General features: G+C 37.2%; 1 protein-coding gene and 1 pseudogene across 1 annotated transcript in view; one reads left to right on the top strand and one right to left on the bottom strand.

Moving 5' to 3' along the window:
• LOC137623586 (uncharacterized) overlaps positions 1–19,347 on the top strand; it is a 22,541-nt pseudogene extending 3,194 nt beyond the window's left edge.
• The window catches only part of LOC137623819 (U-scoloptoxin(19)-Tl1a-like), a 192,497-nt gene that overhangs the window by 62,532 nt on the left and 109,316 nt on the right, over positions 1–20,649 (bottom strand). The window lies entirely within an intron of this gene.

Genomic DNA, 20,649 nt, shown 5'->3' with positions numbered 1-20,649 from the left:
GAACTCAACAAACATGTTATGTCTTTACCTAACCATGTAATCTTGGACTTAATTAGACTATGTGTTGTTGACACCAGTTTTAAATTTGATGGGAGATTTTACAAAAAAAAAAAAAAAAAAAAAAAAAAAAAAAAAAAAAAAAAAAAATAATAATAATAATAATAATAATAATAATAATAATAGTAATAATAATAATAATAATAATATGCAATGCTGATGGGTAATTGTTTGTCACCAGTTTTATCAAACATTTATATGTACTTTTTCGAAAGTCGAATAGCTAGAGCAATTTCATTAGACGATATGTTCTGGGTGAGATAGGTTGACGATGTATTTGCTATACTGAAAGTTTGCTCTGATATTCATAAAATTTTAAGTGATCTCAATAATCTAGTCCCCTCCATAACTTTTACCGTCGAAAAAGAAGACAATGGTGTTATTCCATTTTTAGATGTGACAGTCATAAGGTCAACTATGAACTCTAATTTTAAATTTAAGATATATAGAAAATCCACAAATAATCTTATAATTGATAACTATTCATGTCATAAATCAGACGTTAAGCTAAGTCTATGTTCATAAGAGCCCTCAATATGTGGAGTCACGAATATATTGACGAAGAATTTAGAAATATATATCAAATAGGTTTTCAAAAAACTTTGAGCGCACACGACATAGACAAATGTTTGACACTTGTAAGAAAAACTTTTTACTCACTCAATAGGAATCGGATAAGTAAACTCAATTCTCTGTCCCTACCATACAATCCTAATTTTGAATCTATAATCGCTCGTCTTAGATTGCTGGGGATTAATACTACATTCTATTATCGGAATAATATTGGCAGAACTCTAATTTGTAACACACCTGACAGTAATGAAGGTCTAGTTTATAAAATACCATGTAGATGTGGACATTTTTATATTGGACAATCTGGGAAATCATTAGATTACCGAATTTCAAATCATAAGTATAATATAAGAACAAATAAAAAAAGCAATACCATTTGTGTACATCTTAATATATGTGTACCAACCGTGTGTCACACGATCGTACATAGTTCATTTTGTGTATATATTAGGCTTGTATCTTCGCTCTTCCCTCGCCCTAAAATGAACCAGATTAAACATGTCTGCTATTCTCCTCTGTAACAGTGTCTGTTTTATAAACATGAAATTTCTTGTTGCTTTGAGCTTTTGTATATAAAGAAAAATGTTCTATAATAAATTTACTCAGTTGCTTTCAACCTGCCTTGAGTCACAACCTTCTCTTGGCCCGTCACAATGGTGACCCTGGAAGTCGACTCGCTCCTCCCGCCTTCCACCCCCCCCCCCCCCCGTTGCCCCCTCCATCATTGGTACTATGGAGGACTCTATGGATGTTATTACTGCGACTCCCCCATTGAAACTTTCATCATACGCCAGCGGAGAGGCGTTTCCTTGGTTTCAGCGCGCATTAGTCCAGTTTCGCATCAAGGGTGTGACTCGCTCAACCACCAAAGCAGATTATGTTCTCGCAGTGATACCCGAGGACACCTTCCCGGAAATATCCGACTGGCTTTGTGAACAAGGAGACACCCCAACAGCATATGATGCCCTCAAAACATACCTTCTACAGCAGTACTCGCCGACGCCAGCCGCCCTTATAGCAAAGCTTTTTCAGCTCTCGCAACAACCGTTGGGGGACCAAAGGGCTTCAATCGCCCTCAGAGAAATGACCAGTATCGCTCGCCTGCAACCTGCCGTAGACGGCTCTCCTCGAGAGGTGAACCTACTGCGTGCCCTTTGGATATGCCGTTTACCCGGACCTATACGCGCTGCCATACCCGATGTCGATAGTTTACCCATAAAGGATTTGATGACCAAAGACGACGCCCTTATGGACAGTCACTTCAAAACCTCCATCAACGCCTCCATCCCTGACGAAGAGGACGCCTATTCAACGTCACCCGAAGCCGACGTGAATGCCGTAGGACATACACGCCTACCCCGTGACGTGCCGAAGCGGCAACAAAGCCACCCACCACTCGCTCGCGCCCTAACCAACGACTTCTACAGCCACTTACTACCTCCCATTCACCGCAGTTTTGCTACTACCACTTTAGATTCGGGGCAACCGCGAATGTGCCAAGGATTGTCAGTGGCCAAAAATTGTGTAAGTAGGCCATGGGTCGTGGCGGTGGCCTCCCGTGTTTCTAATCTTTTTTTTTTACATGATGCAAGAACGGGCGTGCGATTTTTGGTAGACACGGGTGCTTGTCGTTCTCTTTTGCCAAGGGAACTCTTCAGGACACGACGTAGTCTCCCTCCGTCTGCCTGGTAGCTGCCAACGGATCTGCGATACCCACCTACGGTTACAAGAACCTCACATTATCGTTCAAAAACGGTACATTTAATTAGAAGTTTCTCGTTGCTGATGTCACATAGCCAATACTCGGTGCGGATTTCCTCCCTCATTTCCACCTTCTGGTCGATGTCGCCCACCGACGATTGGTCAACGCAGACTCGTACTTGTCGACACCTCTTCAACCCGGCCCCTCTAACCTCGCTCTCCACATCAGCGCACCCACGGGTGCCTACGCCCACCTCCTTACGTCGTACCCGGAAGTTTTCCATCCAGAACTTCACCAAACGCCCACGGCTCCTGCCAAGCACGGTATTTATCACCATATCAAGACGACGGGACTTCCAGTCTTCGCAAAATTCAGACGTCATGCACCAGAACGATAGGCAGCCGCCAAACAGACGTTTGCCGAAATGAAGGAAATGGGCCTTTGCCAAAAGGCCTCCAGCCCATGGTCGTCACCCTTACACATCTTTCTGAAGAAAGACGGCTCCCTCTATCCTTGCGGGGATTACAGGCGCCTGAACATGCAAACAGAACCGGATCACTACCCCCTCCCAAACATTGCTGACGTGACCTCCTACCTGCACAAAGCGAAGGTTTTCTCAATGCTCGACCTCCTGAAGGGGTATTATCAGGTGCCTATGAACCCAGAAGACATCCCCAAGACCACCATCACCACTCCGTTTGGTACATACACCTTCAATTACTCCTGTTTTGGCCTTCGTAATGCTGGGGTCACGTTTTAACGTCTCATGGATGGCATCTTAGGGGACTTCCCCTTCTATGTATGTTATGTGGACGACATACTTGTGTTCTCCTCCTCAAAAGAGGAACACCTCCGTTACCTGCGCATCGTGCTCGACCGCCTGCAACAAAACGGTCTTGTAGTCCGGTACGACAAGTGTACCTTTGGCGCCAATGAAGTGTCGTTCTTAGGGCACCGCATCACTCCTGAAGGACTCCATCCCCTCCCTGAGAAGGTAGCAGCCATTCAGGACTTCCCCGCGCCCTCGACCGTCAAAGCTCTGCAGGAATTTTTGGGCATGATCAACTATTATCACCGTTTTCTGCCAGCCATTGCTGCCACTCTTGCTTCCCTCTACGCCTCCCTCAAGGGCAAGCCAAAGGACCTGAAGCGGCCTTCTGCAATGCAAAGAAGGCCCTATTAACTACTGCGGCTCTCACATGCCCCTCTCCGTCTATCCACCGATGCCAGCGACGTCGTTATTGGTGCAGTACTCGAGCAGGTGGTCAACGGCTCGCCCAGCCCATTGGCTTTCTTCAGCAGAAAACTGTCCAAGGCAGAATCGGGTTATTCTACCTTCGATCGCGAATTGCTGGCGGTGCACTTGGCTGTCCGTCACTTTCGCCATTTCCTAGAAGGTACGCACTTCGTCATTCACACAGACCACATGCCTCTGGTGCACGCCTTCACTCGACAATCTGACGCCTGGTCCGCCTATCAACGCCAACAACTCTCCGCCGTGGCTGAATACAATTGCACCCTTCAATACGTCCCTGGGAAAATGAATCCCGTTGCCGATGCCCTGTCAAGAAACACGTTGGCTGCCATTCAACTGGGATTGGATTACAACACCCTGGCTGAAGCTCAACAACAGGATCCAGAGTATCAAGCATGTAGGACATCCTGCACGTCCCTCCGTTGGGAAGACTTCCCCCTCGAAGACTCCAACACCACCCTCCTCTGTGACGTCAGTACTGGTAGCCCGCGACCTTGGATCCCTGCTCCAATGCGCCGGCAGGTGTTTGATTTCATTCACGGCCTTTCACATCCCTCGTTTCCGTTCTACTGCACAGCTGCTGAGGACGAAGTTCATTTGGCACGGCATTTCTAAGGATACTAAGGATTGGGTCCACGCCTGTACTTCTTGCCAAACTTCCAAAGTACATCGATACACGGATTCAGGAGTGGGCACCTTTCCTCAACCTCAGCGTCGTTTCGCACACATTCACATCGACGTTGTAGGTCCCCTACCCACATCACTAGGACACCGTTACCCGTTTACCGTCATCGACCGCTCCACTCGTTGGCCTGAAGCCATTCCCATGGAAACTGAAACGTCCGCCTCATGTACATCTGCCTTACTCTCTGGATGGATTGCAAGATTTGGTATCCCTGAGCATATTACTTCTGACAGGGGTACCACTTTCACCTCTCAATTGTGGACATCATTAGGGAATCTCCTGGGCATCACCCTACATCACACAACGGCCTACAACCCCGCTGCCAATGGAATGGTTGAACGTTTTCATCGCACCCCCAAAGCAGCTTTGATGTCCCGCTGCAAGGATTCCAACTGGTTTACTCAGCTTCCCTGGGTCCTCCTGGGACTAAGGAACACTCCTAAAGACGCCCTCGACGTCTCGGCAGCTGAAATGGTGTATGGCGACCCGTTGGTCGTCCCTGCCGAATTTTTTCCTTCTACAACCTCCTCCGACGATCTCCAGCGCATAAGTCACGTCGTGGGAAAATTTACTCCATGCCGCCAGACTTACAAGCCCCCAGCGAAGCATCACATACCGATAGACTTGCACTCTGCAATACACGTCTTCCTGCGCAACGACACTAGCAAGCCACAGCTAACGGCCCCTTACACGGGCCCTTTCCTTGTGATCCGACGCAGTCCGAAAGCATTCCTACTAAACATTCGTGGAAAAGAAGACTGGGTCTCCATTGATCGTCTAAAACCTGCTTATCTCCAGCCAGATGACCCGCCTACCGTTCGCCTCTCTAGATCAGGGCACCCTATTTAACATGTACAGTATGTCATTTTTAGGGGTGGAGCCATGTACCAACCGTATGTCATTTTAAGGGGGGGAGCCATGTACCAACCGTATGTCACACGATCGTACATAGTTCATTTTGTGTATATATAATGCTTGTATCTTCGCTCTTCCCTCGCACTAAAATGAACCAGATTAAACATGTCTGCTATTCTCCTCTGTAACAGTGTCTGTTTTTTAAACATGAAATTTCTTGTTGCTTTGAGCTTTTGTATATAAAGGAGTATTCTATAATAAATTTACTCAGTTGCTTTCAACCTGCCTTTGAGTCACAACCATCTCTCGGCCTGTCACATATACAATTATCCAGTATATTGGCAACACTCATAATTTTTTTTTCAAAAACACTGATTTTATAGAAAGAAATATCAGTGAAGCAGCGTGTATATTTTATAGTAGGAATAAGAATTCTAATTTATCTCCAGGCATATATAAATTGGATCATTTTATTTTACACAGCATAAAGTGTCAGTACAAATTCGGAAATGTTATTCAATAGTTTTTATGGGTTGCTTTGTTTACTTAAGTGTATGTCGAATGTTCCATTACTTGTTTTCCTGTTAATTTGTAATTTCAACTTTTATTGGATTTATCCCCATGTCAAGTGACTTTTGCCTGTTGGGTAGTAATAGTATATTTTTACTTTTTTATGATTTGAAGACTTTCTTGTATGTACAAACGTGTGTATTTACTCTTTTCATAATAAACGCTCCAAGAACGAGGTCCAGTGGCGGACGAAACTGTAGAGCATTTCTGTATATACACATCTTTCAATTTTTCCTATGTGGCCTACCATATATATATATATATATATATATATATATATATATATATATATATATATATATATATATATATATATATATAGACTCAAGAATCGATTTAAAATGCAGACGAAAAAACCAAGACCACAATCTCCTAATTCTAGAAAAATAACTTTGGCAAACTGAAGTATGGAAGACTCAATCAGTTCCATTCAAGGAAAATTCCCTGACCTGTAAAAAGTTATGTTGTCAGAAGCAGGATTTACACCAGTAAGAAACTTCAAGACTAACTTCTTTGACTGGCATGGAAATCAAATGATATCCTTTATAAGTAATAGTCTACATAGCTATTTTTAGCATTTACAATGAAATCTGCATGATATATGGGAATATGGGAATCTTCTGCTAACGGAAATATGCATACATAAATTCAAACACACACGTGTGCGCGCACAGAATTTATATATATATATATATATATATATATATATATATATATATATATATATATATATATATATATATATATACACATATGTGTATATATATATGTGTATATACACATATATATATGTATGTATATATATATATATATATATATATATTTGTGTATGTATATATATAAATATAATATATATATATATATATATATATATATATATATATATATATATATATATATATATTACACACGCATGTGTGAGCGCACACAATATATACATATATAACTATACATACATACATATATATATATATATATATATATATATATATATATATATATATATATATATATATATATATTTACATACATACATACACACACACACATCAGCCATAAATACTCTTATTATCAAATTCACTCTACATCCAGATCAAAATCCCAAAGGGGAAATAGCCTTATAATGAAAGTCTAACGAGGCTGATCTTCGTGAGAATAGAACATTCTATTCATGTATTTCATATTGATTAAATAAACATATGTAAATTACATAAGACTGTCGTCATTCATTTCTTTGTATTTTCATTCAGTTCTGTATATGTAAATTTATGTTTTGAAGAATTAAATCTTTATTTCACGTAGTTATGTTACGAAGTCTTATGTAACTTGTTAAAAGGTATGCTGCATGACAAACAAGAGGTATAAACGCTAAGGATAACGTCATGTTTCCACGTGGTCGGATAATGCATGAAGAATCTAGACTAAAGTTTACCCTTTTTCTTCATGTTACAAGAGGAAGTGCGGAGTTAGCTGAGAGCGTTGCTTCATCAGGCGACGATGGAACCGTACTTCAAAACTAGCAAGTTGACAACACTGGCGCCGCAAACCCCACGCTTCCAGAATGATGAACTGGAAGTTTCTAGAGTGAATTAAGATTACATATAATGGACCTAGCATTGCATGGACACGAGAGATCCAGCCTGATTCCGAAAGAGCCAACATCCAATAATCCTCTCGCCAGCACCTCTTCAGCCATCCATCAATTTTCCTCTCCAACATATGTACAGTGTGACTTGTGCAAACATTGTTATTATTTTTGTGTTTGGAAGTGAAGTGAAGTGAGAATTATAAGTAAATTTATTAGGTAAAGTTTATTTGTAACTGGCCCTGTGTAATTAGGTTATGCAGTGAAATTAATTTCTTTTGCTAAATCATTCGGTAACCTCGTGTGAGCCCAAAGGACGTAATAGTAACAGTTAAGTGAATGTAAGTGTAATTCTGATTTCTTTTCTAAAAGTGTTAAAAGTGTAATTTATTCATTATCTATCAAAATTAACTATTTTCATATATTAATTTCTAGTGAAACAAGTGATTGTATTATTTTTGAAGTGATATTTTGTCTTAAGACTAAGGTCTAGTTCAGATTTAAGTTTTGAGTGATTATTTTTGGTATTACTGTTGAACTGTTATTTTTATGGAAAAAATATTTTTATAACGTGTGTATTATTTTGATCACCAATAATTATTTCAATACCTTGCTCGCATCCCTGACTAAGAACCGAAGTAAAAGGTTGATTTTAGTATAGTTCCCGTTAAAGGTAAAGTAATCACCCAGTTTTGTTTTGAGCGTAAAGTAAAGAAACCTTTAGATATTCAGTGTTTATATATATTAACGTCTGGGAGTTGCGTATGTTTTCTCAGATATCTGAGGTATTCTCGTGTGTATCTGATTTACTTAATATAAAGCAGGCAAGTTTTGCAGCTCGGAAATCTACGTAATTCGCTAATCGTAATAATAGCTTCTAGTCGACCAAGGGTTCGACCCCAGACCAAGGTTACAGCGACACTATCTTTAGCAAAAGACCATAACGAGAGAACACTCTTTGTGATCTAGTGATCAAGACAATGTCAGTGTAATCCCAGTTTGAAATTGGTCTGGGTTCGAATCTTTGGTCAACAAGAAGCAATTTTCATAAAATTAATTCCCCTTTGGGTCTCTGATTCCAACGCAGAGCTAATTCCATAATAAGAGGTATCTATGGCTTATATGAATCAAGAAATGTGGATCTATATATATATATATAAATTATCATAAAACTATATATATATATATATATATATATACATAATATATATATATATATATATATATATATATATATATATATATATATATATATATACATATATATGAATTTAGCAACTGGCTATGGTGTGAGAATTGCTCATAGAATTATTAATGAAATCTCGACTGGGGCAAAGAAGAAGCATATACCCATCAAAAAGAGAGATGGCTCTGTTATACCAGCAAAAGATGAAGAAAGACAACGTTGGATGGAACACTTTAGTGAGGTTATGAATGGGATATATGAATGGAATAATTTGATTGATATACCTGAAGCTGATGAAGACCATGATGTGCCCATTAATTAATTCAGTGCATGTGAAGTCGAAGATATCGTCAAATAACTAAAAAGATGGAAAGCCCCGGGATACGATGGAATAACTGCAGAGATGATACTCGCCGAAAATGAAATGACTCCCAAACTACTTACAAGATTATTTTGTAGAATTTGGTATGAAGAGGCAAAACCTGATGAATGGGAGTTAGGAAACGAGAGAGAGAGAGAGAGAGAGAGAGAGAGAGAGAGAGAGAGAGAGAGAGAGAAAAAAGAGAGAGAGAGACCAGACTGATTGCAATAATTACACTTACGTCAGTTGTTAGGAAAATATAAGGTATGCTTATTCTAAAGAGACTGGAGAGTAAGATTGATGAAAAACTGGAAGATGAACAAGAAGGATTTAATAAAGCTCGAAGTTGCAATGACCAAATTTTCATTTTGAGACATGTACAGCAATGCGTAGAATTTACAAAACCCCTTTATATGGCATTTGTGGACTATGAAAAAGCCTTTAATAGTGTTCAACGGCCAATTTTGTGGAGAGTCATATGTTATAATGGAATTCCTCTTGAATATATAAATTTTATTAAGTCTGCTCATGAGCATAGCAAGTGCAAAGTTAATGTTAATGGAGTCTTATCAAATGAATTTCCAATGAACTCCGAGGGAATGTGTTGTCACCTATGTTGTTTATCCTCCTCATGGATTTTGTAATGCGTAGAACAGTCAAGAGATGGTGGAAAAGGATTGGACTTGATTGGTGATAGGAATTTAGCAGATCTTGAGTATGTTTGATGATGCTGTCCTTGTTAGCAGAACACCACAGGATTCGTAATCTTGCTTACCAAAATGCATGAAATATCACACGAGGTTGGGCTGAATATAAATGGAAAAAAAGAGATGATGAGAATGGAGTATTCAATGGAATATGAAATATTATTGGAAGGAGAAAGGATTAATGAGGTAGAATCATTCAAGTATTTATGAACTATGCTCTCCAATACAGGGTCTTTAGAAGTAGAGTTTAGGGAAAGATTGAAAAAAATAAATCAGACAATTTGGAAATCAAACAACCTGAAATTACATATAAAAATCCGACTATATATCAGTTTAGTGAGATCGGTGTTACTCTGACTTGAGTCATGGTATGACAATGAAGCAATCTCCAATAGATTTAGTAGATTTGAAAATAAAGTCCTCAGAAGGATACTGGGAGTTGAATGGCAGGACAGGATTAGAAATGAAAATATAAGAGAAATGACTAGAGTGCCACATGTTGATGAGATCATGATGAGGGGTAGATAGAGATGGTTTGGGCATGCTTTTCGAACTCCCCAAGAGAGAGATTAGTTCACCAACCGTTCAGCAGGGCTCCACAAGGTACTAGAAGAGTTGGAAGACCCAGCCCTATATGGCTGAGGACTATGAAGCGCGAATTAGGATAAGATGAATGGAAAATTTTTGCATTAAAAGCTCAAGATAGAGACGACTGGCGAAATCTAACCGAGGCCCTTTGCGTCAATAGGCGTAGATGATGATGATGATGATGACGATGATGATGATGATGACGATGATATATATATATATACATATATATATATATATATATATATATATATATATATATATATATATATGTGTGTGTGTGTGTGTGTGTGTGTGGGTGTGTGCGCGCGCGCACGCGCACGTGTTTGTGCACGTGTGTGTTTGTGTGTGTGTGTGTGTTTTTCTTCGTTTCCAGCTTCTCGACATCTCAGGTAAGGACTTTAACATCTTGTTTGAACACGAAATAGTCGAAGCATGGGTGGATCTGGGGACTAGTGACAGGCTGAGACGGGATCAACAACGTGAAAGGAAGGCGATATGACATCTCATAATAACATGATGGTACATGTCTTGGGATATTTTGAGTTACACAGCTACGTTTCAGTCGTGTTTTCTCTCTCTCTCTCTCTCTCTCTCTCTCTCTCTCTCTCTCTCTCTCTCTCTCTCTCTCTCTCTCTCTCTCTCTCTCTCTCTGACGAATTAGAGGATTGTGAGAGAAAAATAGAGAAATGAGCAAAGGGGAAAATTAAAATTTACAACAAATTCATCTTTATATTCCAAACATTTATGTGTGAAAAGGTCGTTTAAGAATTTTCTTTCAAAGGTGCAATTTTAACAGAAACACACACATACATACAAACACACACACACACACACACACATATATAATATATATATATATAATATATATATATATATATATATATATATATATATATATATATATATATATATATATATATATATATATATATATATATATAATAATCAAGCCTAACTGCAACCATAGTAGAAAAATAAAAATATAAGTAAATATAAATAACAAAGTTGAACAAATAAGGATGGCCTGCTTTTCCAACCAGGGTTATAGCTAGCTAGATATATATATATATATATATATATACATATATATATATATATATATATATATATATATATATATATATATATATGTATGTATAACTTCATATATTCTATTCCCATTTCATTCCATCACTGGGCTATTTTCCCTTTTAGAGGCCTAGGTTTTGTAGACCTTTGCTCTTCTTACTAGAATTTTTGTTTAGCTAATAATAACAATATTGTATAAGTTTGTATAATAATAATAATATTGTATAATTATATATATATATATATATATATATACTTTACATATGTATAACATATACTTATAGATTACACAAGCAGATAAAAATCCAGTATATTCAGTATATATTTATTGGTGGCTACCGATGGAGAATATTTATATATATATATATATATATATATATATATATATATATATATATATATATATATATATATATATATATATATGTATGTATGTATGTATGTATGTATGTATGTATGTAATATATACACGTATATATAAATATATATATGTATATATATATATATATATATATATATATATATATATATATATATATATATATATATATATATATATATATATATATATTATTTATAGAAACTATATGTCATAATGAATTTTGTCGAGTAAAACCATAGAATGGAAGAAGAAAGACTAACCTTAATGTGACAATATGCATTGTAACATGAATCTAACAAAAGAAGGATAATTGTATCAAGATTTGGGAATAATTGGAAGATAGAGGAAATTATTATGGAAAACGATAACAGAAGAAAATTCAAAAGGATTAAAGCGGCCAACAGTGGAGACATAAAAAATGAAGACGAAAAAATTATGAGAAAATGCTGTAAAGATAAATACCAAAATTATTCTAAAAAAAAAAGGGGGGGGGGAAACAAGTTAAATACAAGAGGACACACTCGTGCAAGCCAGGTTGCAAGGGAATATGATTTTTGCACGTAAGGAATGACGAAGAAAATTTTCAAGAAATGTCTGATCGGGGAAATCAAAAGACAAGAATCAAGATGAAAATACATGACAATATCAACACAAAATAGAACTGCTGTTTCAGGATACATCTTCACACAAATATTAATCAAAAAGAGACCATCAGTGGCTAACATTATAGAACGTCGAATTACGTATGACCTTTCATCGTCCACTAGTGTCAAAGCCAGGATGATAAACGGTCTGACCTTATCTATGGGCAACATTCTCTCTCAGCACCCAAACAAACTGACATAAGGCCTACGTTTAATACCTACAGAAGGTTCAGGATATTGAATCACGAGAGAGAGAGAGAGAGAGAGAGAGAGAGAGAGAGAGAGAGAGAGAGAGAGAGAGAGAGAGAGAGAGAGAGAGAGAATTGAAGTTTTCTGGCATCCTGACATCGAAGGTCATTGACGCCGATATCGTTTATTATAAATAAACATTAAAAGAATATTCAATTAAAACCAGAAAAGTAAATATGTTATAAAAGTTAAATAGCATTAAGAAGACCTGCTTCTGATACAAACTTAAAAATGTCACTTGCATTGTACGACACATCATGTCCAAGGATCTTGGCAAGGATGAACCTGCCATCTTCACCCCGAGCCTCAAACATATACCTATTTCTTTCTGTGCTATAAGTGGAACATTTAGTCAACAAATGCCTCACTGTCAAGGGTTTCAGACAGTCGTAGAGAGAGAGACTGAAAGAAATCTACTTTGATAGTAATGAAAATTATAATAAAAAAAACTATATATATATATATATATATATATATATATATATATATATATATATATATATATATATATATATATATATATTATAAATACCAATGTGACACTTCTGACTATAAAATGTAAAAATCAGTCGTTTCTTGATAGAACGAATGAATTTTCAAGAGAATAAACAAAATATAATTTTTTTCAGTTATGTCCGAACATTCTTCAATGTACCTACCCGACTTTTTGAGCCATGAATGTAATCGGCTTTTGGCAGACGCAACGCTTACACACACACACACACACACACAAAAGACCTGCCAGGTTGTGCCTATGACAACAAGCGAAAATGGTGTCTTATATGACCTAGGAACCTGCTGGTAACATCAAACTAAATTTTCAGGGGAAGGGGGGTCCCACAAACAAGACTCCTAAGGTCTGCTGCAAGTTTCTCAGGGCCTCGTACACTTATTGGAAGTCATCCATTAGAATTGGACAAACAAGGATGGTTATTATTATTATTATTATTATTATTATTATTATTATTATTATTATTATTATTATTATTACTTGCTAAGCTACAACACTAGTTGGAAAAGCAGGATGCTATAAGCCCAGGGGCTCCAATAGGGAAAATAGTTATGATATATCTAGTAAGTAAAAACTGGCGATTTCAAAGTTTGAAAATAAATGGAAATACTTGAAAACAATCGTAGAAAAGGAGGAAGCTCGTATAGTTTGTCATAATTCAATATTACTATGAATTCTCTTCTAGATACCCGAGCTGTATTCACAGAAAGCCAATAAAAAAGCCATTGCACTTGAGCAGATGATGCTTCAATTTTTTCGAGGTTTATTTTACTTTTATTTCCTCCTGATAGATGAGGAACCAAATGTCATAATATAAACTTTGCACAAGTTACGTTTTTCTATGGTCACATCTAAAATATTGTCTTTTCAGTGGTCACAACCATAATAAAAGACGTTTTCACTTTCATTACGTTTTCTATGATCCTACCTCAAGATGGAACTCATTTTCTTTCGTAAACACTTGAAAGAAAATGAATATCGAGATTTCTTCCAATTAACTGAGGGGGAACCTCGTACAACAACATCCATCACTTTCTATTCCCGCTTACTTTCTACAACACTGTTTTCCCACCACTTCTGTCTTTTCCATCCTATGTAAATGCAAGGTTACATCACAACGCTAAATGACACAAACTGAATATCCTACATCCATATTTATGATGGGAGAAAAATCTAATATGCTGATCATTGAAAATAATAAAACATTCAACACTTCCTCCTACGTGTTTAAATAGTTTCAAAATATCTAAGTTAACTCAAATCAATGTTTACAAGTAGCTCATTCCACCGTCACTATCATACTTTTAAGAAAACTAGATCTTGAGATGAAATACACACAAATAAAAATCACAGTAGTTCTCTCATGAAAAACATTACTACCATAATGCTATGCAAATCTAAAGAAATGTTTCATGATCAAATAGGAAATCGGTAATGGTAAATGGTACAATCATGATACATATAAAGTATTCTTATTTTGCTGAGAAGGTTATCCATAAGACTTTCTCACGTTTTTCATCCGTTGTTTTTACAATTTTACTATTATTTAATTCGCTTATTCTCTTTTCTTTGACACTTAGGAAATTTATATTTAATCATTTATTAATAAACTAATTTTTCAAATTAGGCTGCTTTTCTTATTGGGGCTTTTTAGCCCGTAAACAGATTACACTTAAATTCACGGTTTGCAGAATTGAATCTAACAACAACAACAACAACAACAACAGTGCAGACTTGAATCTAACAACAACAACAACAGTGCAGACTTGAATCTAACAACAACAACAACGACGACGATGATGATGATGATAAGTATCAAGACCTGAAAATAGAAAAAAAGTAGGATATGGATATGCCAGTGGAAATTGTACCCATAATCATAGGAACACTAGACACGATCCCAAGATCCCTGAAAAGGAATTTAGAAAAACTAAAGGCTGAAATAGCTCCAGGACTCATGCAGAAGAGTGTCATCCTAGAAACGGCGCATATAATAAGAAAAGTGATGGACTCCCAAGGAGGCAGTATGCAACCCGGAACCCTACACTATAAATACCACCAGCTGAAAAAAAAACTGTGAGAAAAAAAAAAAAAAAATAATAATAATAAATTATTAATATTATTATTATTTAGCAATGTCACTCATGAAGTGATTTCTTCAGACACGAAAGCTGTTTCGACTTTATTTTGGTTAACAAAATGCTTGATTATACATGACGATAGACTAAATAGCCTACACACAATAAAACACAAATCTCTAAAATCAATAATTCGTAAATTTCCTTTACATTCTGACATCCAACAATAAAGATGATAGTAATTCACCACATGGCCTTAGGCACCAAATTATATTTTTTTCAAGACGATCTAGGATGATTAGACAGCATAAAGACTCGTTGGGTGTAGGGGAAATATTACCAACTCGAGTTCTATACGGGTATGAAGACCTTGGTGCTAGTACGTTTCTACTGCTGCTAATAGTGAACAATGTGGATTATGAAAAGATGAAAATATGATGATTTAACATTCTAAAAAGGGGTTTAGTCGTAAAAGCAGTCGCCACTCACATTCATCAATTAGGCTCATGAAGCATTTGTGTATTGGAGCGTGAGCAGGACCACATTCATAAATTATATATTCAAACTTATGAAGAGATGCGTCTACTGAAACCAATAACTAAAATAACGTTTGGGATAAAATACATAAAAACAATTCCTGGAAGGAAGCTATTTTCATTCAGGTTCAGGACATTATTACGAAACAATGTTTCTTTCCCTTTGGGAATTCCCCTTGAGAGAGAGAGAGAGAGAGAGAGAGAGAGAGAGAGAGAGAGAGAGAGAGAGAGAGAGAGAGAGAGAGAAGATATCCAGTAATATGATATTTCACTACGTGTTAAATTAGTAGTTAGAATGAAAAGGCAATCAGTGTATTCCTAAGTAATTCAAAGTATAGTAACTTGAAATATTCATCAATTAAACAAAATGCGCAAGTAAATTTAAGACAATTTTACCTCACACAGGAAGCACATAAAAGTAAATGAATTCTCCTTAAAGTGAATCTGAGATCAAAGCAATTCTCAGAGGAAATGGAATTTTCGTGGAGAGCAGAAATGTTGCAACGGAAGTGAAATTGCACGTGTGGATGAATAAATTCGCAAGCACAGGTTAGTCTAATTCCCCGCGAATTTTCCAGACTTGGGAATGCCATCCAGGAAGAACAGAACACGGAAGCTCAACGAATCATCATGAAAAGAATCATTATTCTATTGTTGTGCGAAGATGTAAGGGACCATCAAGAATAAAAAAAAGAAAAAAAAACAGCATGCAAGTGCTGTACAGTCAACAGTAAAAATGAGCAATTATTTAAAGGCCAATTAATTTTAGCTTAGCTCTATTCTAATTCTTACTATTGTAATTGTGACATGGTGTAATGGGATCATAAAGAATTATTCCTAGTTTCTCAAAAGGCTCCTTCGACAGTTTGTTCTTAGGTGATAAATGAAGGCTGCTGTAAGGTTGTCAGAATAGGAAAACAAGATAGGAAGAGACTATTGAAACCCAAAGAAAAATAAAAGCCAGAAAGCAATGCAGCTAGAATGAGGAAAAGCTGGTAAGAGCATTTAGTTCTCTCTACAGTAAGCCAAAGAAGCTACACTGTAAGTGATTACTGTCTGAAATCTTACAAGGATTTCGAACAAAACAATAGGAATGAGTAGTGAATTAATTCATATTATGATTAAGAGTGCTACTAACAATTTATATGATCTTTCTATATAATATTTGGTTTAAACTTGAATGCAATTCTATATAATCTGTTTGATATCAAAATGTATAACTTTTCAACCTCTCTCTCTTTAAACATGTTGCACTTTGATATCACTATTCGTATTTCTAATTGTCAGATCAACTGACCCCCTTTGCTCATGTAAATTTACCTTCTCGAACTACACCCGAAATCTTAAAATCCTTAAGAGATTATGGAAAAGCTGTCCTATAAAAATGAGTTCCTTAGTCCACTCGGTTTGTCAGAGCTTCCAAGAGACACAGCGTGGCTAAACTTCACCTCCAGTATATAGACTACCATTAAAACCTACTTGGAAGACGCGTTGATTAGTCCCTCATATTCTCCAATCCCCACCAGTTTTTCAATTAAATCTTTGACCCTGTTTCGGAACCTAAATCTTTTGATGCAGTTATCTCTCATAAAATTTTACCTGACCATCTGAGATTAGCCACTGCATATGAGGCCATCCGCTAATTCTTAAAACCTAAATCCCTTATCTTTTCTGAAATCAAGTCTCCGTCTCTGCTTTTCCTGTAAATTTTAAGTAACCATTGATAACCTGAGATTAGTAAGACTGTAATCCCTCCAGTCCCCTCGAGCAAAGATTTAAGGTGAGGCCCCACCGAATCCGTCACGGCGCGTCGCATGGGTCCAACACGGCTAAGCGTTTTGTGCATTTCAATCAACTGTCATAATTCAAATATGAGTGGCCCCACACGGCGCATGCGGGTGGGTGATGTAAAGGACCGCACGTGTGAGGAACAAAACATTTTGTTTTTAGTCGCAGTAGACGTGCATCTCCGAGGTGAGTCAACATAAGGAAGAATTAATTACCGTGGTGTAACAGCGACAGCCAATATGGGATCCCAGACATCGCGATCATAAAGAAGGAGTGTGATCCAGAAATTGTGAATGGAGATTAGTTCAGAACTGGAAAATAATGATATCAGTAAGTATCTAATTTGCCCTTTATTAGAATATAATGATACATTTATATGCAAGAACATTTTACTTTTCCATAGAATTAACTAGATATGCATAAACTCTAGTATACTGGTATACAATGAATTAGAAAATGTGAATACTATATGGAAATTACAGCAAACAGTTTCGAGAACATTACATAGATCTATCAATCATACTGCCAGGCAACTTCTCCTGTTGGAGTACAGTAGTAATCAGCAAATTTATTCCTTATATTTTTGGCACACTCTTTGTAACCATTATTTCTCCTAGCTTTACAAATGGAGCGTAGGTCTACTTCAGGACCATCTACTGTATGATTACTACCGACACCTTTAAATCCATCATGTGTTAATACAATTTTATGCAAGATGCATGTTGTTTTGGTTATTAGAATTGCACCATTGATATCTGTTTCTATGCTTTTTTACAAAATCTGCCACTTTGCCGTAAGAATACCAAAAGCACATTCCACCATTCTTCTGGCACGTGATAGCCTGTAATTGAAGATGCGTTTCTTTTCGTCTAGTTGCTGTCGTGGGAATGGTCTCATTATGTGTTTTAGTAAAGGATAGGCCTCATCTCCCAATAATACATAGGGTTGGGACACATCTGTATTTGGAAGTTTTGTGTCCTGTGGTATATTCAATGCATCCATCTCTAAATTTTGGCAGAATGATGAACCTCGAAATATTCCTCCGTCACTTTCTCGACCGATGGCACCAACATTAATCACGGTAAATCTACAGTCTGCTCCTGCAACTGCTTGTAAGTTGATGGAAAAGTATTGCTTGTAATTATAAAACATTGATCCTCACAGTGGTGGACATTTGATCCGTATGTGTTTTCCATCAATGCTACCCAAACAATTTGTAAAATCACATTTAGATGCGTATCTTGCAAAATTTTCCAGTCAGATCTCCACTGTTGGATATGGGAGATATGTATCTTGAAATGTTTCCCATATAGCCTCGCTTACATCCTTCACAATCCTTGATACAGAAGTTTTCCCCAAGTGAAATGAAAAGGCTAGTGAACGGAATGAGCTGAACAAAATTCCAAAGCCTCGTTCAGGAGATTCAAGTGATGTAATATCACGTTCAAACTGGCCATACTTTCGTCAGTTGTCATTTTTAAATGACACATTGTTAACCCCTGCTCGAGTCACTAACATCGTATCAACACCTGGACAACATGTTAGCGAAGATGATGCACATTATTCTTCTGAGAAGTACCCCAGTGACATAATGAATGGAAGAACAACTCATTGTGATAACGTCCTTGATGAATCACAACTAGAGCGGAATGAGAGCCCAGGATCAAGTCAGATGATGCCAGAAAATGATGATGATGATGAGGAAGGAACTCGGAATGTGCAAAAGGAGAAAATTACAAATAGTAAGCAGGCGCTTCAATACTCTGTATGTAGCAGCAATGAAAGAAAACGAACGGCCAAACGGAAATTAGATGATGATTATCGACAGGAATTGATCACACTTGAGAGTAAAAAACTTGAATTGCTGACAAAGAAAATGAATGAAGATGATGATGATCTGCTCTTCTCTTGGAGTTTGTTACCGAACTTCCGGTCATATCCCAGAAATAGGAAGATGTTTCTAAAAATCAAATTTCAAGAGCTTTTGCTACAAGAATTAGATGCACAACAGCAGCCGAGCCAGACATCATCTATTGAACCACCTACCCAACTTTGAGCTATATCAAAAGTGATGATTTTTGGTTGTGATAAAGAATTCAGGAAGTTTTTATTATTATTATCATATTATAATGGATACATGTAGGTAAATACCTTTCTTTAAAAAGTTTCTTTATATAGTATTCAGTTCACAAACAATTTACATATCTGATTTTTTTTTATTGAATAAAATAAAAGTGCAACCTTACAAATTTAGAAATCATTAATCCTTACCTCAGAGTTACTACAAGTCTCTCCACCGTTGATACTGGTCTCCAGTAATTGGTATCAAATTTTGATATTCGAGACATGATGCCCTCGTGAATTAGGTCAAAGGTTTTTGGCGACATCCGACAAAATTCAAAAAATGGATGCTGTCGTAGCTTATGAAAGAGTGTTGCATATTTTCCACTCTTTCCTCGTTCTAAATTTATGTCATGGTTCCAGATTTTCCTGTTCTTAAACACTTCTAATTTTGTTGACAGCAATGAGTCATAGAGCAAAAATTCGCCGCTCCCTCCATAACGACTAGTGGTGCTGAACTGTCCGTCTTGTAACCGTCGCTTGTTGTCTGGTTGGGCCACACCCCGCAAAACACGAACATGCTTATACACGCACGAGGCTGGTTAGCCGTGTTGGACGCACGCGACAGATTCGGTGGGGCGTCACCCTTACTTTAACGCCTTTCCTTCGTGAGCATCTTATTTCCGTGACAGTTCTTTTCCCCCAGGCTAAATTTTCTAACCCACAATTTTAAAATCTTAAGACCTTCCTTCCTTGGCATTGTCTACCAATTGTGTGTCTATTTCAGAAAGGATGCCCTTTTGTTCAATGTGGCCAATGAGTGCATCCTTTGGCAGGCCTCACAGCTTGACCCCACCAAAGATGCCCACCCCTTCGTTCCTACCCAACGACGGACTTTACCTGGGGATATGAGAGCAGCATAGCTGTGACCAGCATACCAAAAATGTCCAACAATTGTGCAGGGAGAACTGCTACAACTACCATACCGAAACTACCATGCAGAGAACCACTACAATTACCATACCGACACCACCTAACCTCCTTGCAGAAAGAATCACCCTAACTACCGAGCAAAGACCTACAGCCTTCTAATAACAACTGCCACATCCAGACCAACTACTAACAGAAGAAACCAAACCAGCTAAAACTATAGTGTTAAGCGGCCGTGAAGTAGACTAAATTTACTCAACTAGATACTACTTGTA

Source organism: Palaemon carinicauda, chromosome 30 (assembly GCF_036898095.1).
Source record: "Palaemon carinicauda isolate YSFRI2023 chromosome 30, ASM3689809v2, whole genome shotgun sequence".
Taxonomy (NCBI): Eukaryota; Metazoa; Arthropoda; class Malacostraca; order Decapoda; family Palaemonidae; genus Palaemon; species Palaemon carinicauda.
This window is presented reverse-complemented; position numbering and strand designations above follow the sequence as displayed.